The sequence below is a fragment of the Poecilia formosa genome, unplaced genomic scaffold, assembly GCF_000485575.1.
Source record: "Poecilia formosa unplaced genomic scaffold, Poecilia_formosa-5.1.2 Scaffold1329, whole genome shotgun sequence".
Lineage (NCBI taxonomy): Eukaryota > Metazoa > Chordata > Actinopteri > Cyprinodontiformes > Poeciliidae > Poecilia > Poecilia formosa.
Window position 1 is genome coordinate 52,042 of NW_006801268.1, and position 1,150 is coordinate 53,191.

Consider the following 1,150-nt stretch of genomic DNA (forward strand, 5'->3'; position numbering starts at 1 on the left):
CCATTACTCTGGAACTTTGCATGTTCCCAACAGTTTTGTAATATAGTTGAAGTTACATTCTCTTCTTCATTACTTTTAATTTTCCTCCAATAAACTAGAGCTAATTTTATTCTTCTCATTTCCAGCCGAGTCTCTCCAGTCTCTATTAGAAGAGCATTAATAGGTGTCGTTTTCACCACTCCTGTACGTAAAGCCCTGCTCTGTAGTCTATCTTTTGTTTTAGCTGCTGCTCCATGTATTAAACTGCCATAATCGATTATTGATCTCATAAGAGCCCTATATATGATTAATAATGACTGTCTATCTGCAGCCCAGTTATTTCCAGCCACAGCTTTTAGTAGATTTATAACTTTCTTACATTTAGTTTCTAAGTTATCTAAATGTGTTTTCCATCTATAAGAACTATCTAACATAATCCTAGATATTTAAATCCTTTAACCCTTTCCACAGGCTGTCCATATAATGTTATTGTTCCTGTATCAATATTTCTCTTATCTGTAACAACCATAAAACACGACTTGCTTGCTGATCATTTAAATCCCATTCATACGACCATTTTTCTACTTTATTAATTGCCTTCTTAATATTTCCTACTACATGTTTTAAATTCTTTCCCCTCATTCATTTGGCCCCATCATCTGCATTCAGTGCAGAATTTATACATTTATCGGTATCAGAAAAATGTCATTAATCATTATATTAAATAAGATTGGACTAATCTCTTATCCCATTTTCCACATTAAACTCCTTTGAATAATCCTTCCCAATCTTAACTCTTATTTTTCTACCCAGATAAAAATTTGCCATCCAGTTATACATCTTTCCACTAATTCCCATCTGATTCATTTTATAAGTAGTCCTTCTCTCCACAGTGAATCATTTGCTTTTTCTATATCAGAAAATACTCTAATCATTGCCTCCTTCATTTTAAAGCTTTCTCTGTCATTACTGACTCTAGTTAGAGCATCCATTGTTGATCTCCTGTTCTAAAGCCACACTGGTTTCCATTCATTAGTTTATTAAGCTCAAGATCATAACCTGATCTACTGACTATTATTTTCTCCATCCATTTACTTAAATGACAAGTTAAAGCTGTTGGTCTATAATTATTTTGACTGATAGGATCTTTCCCTGGTTTATTAAACTGAAG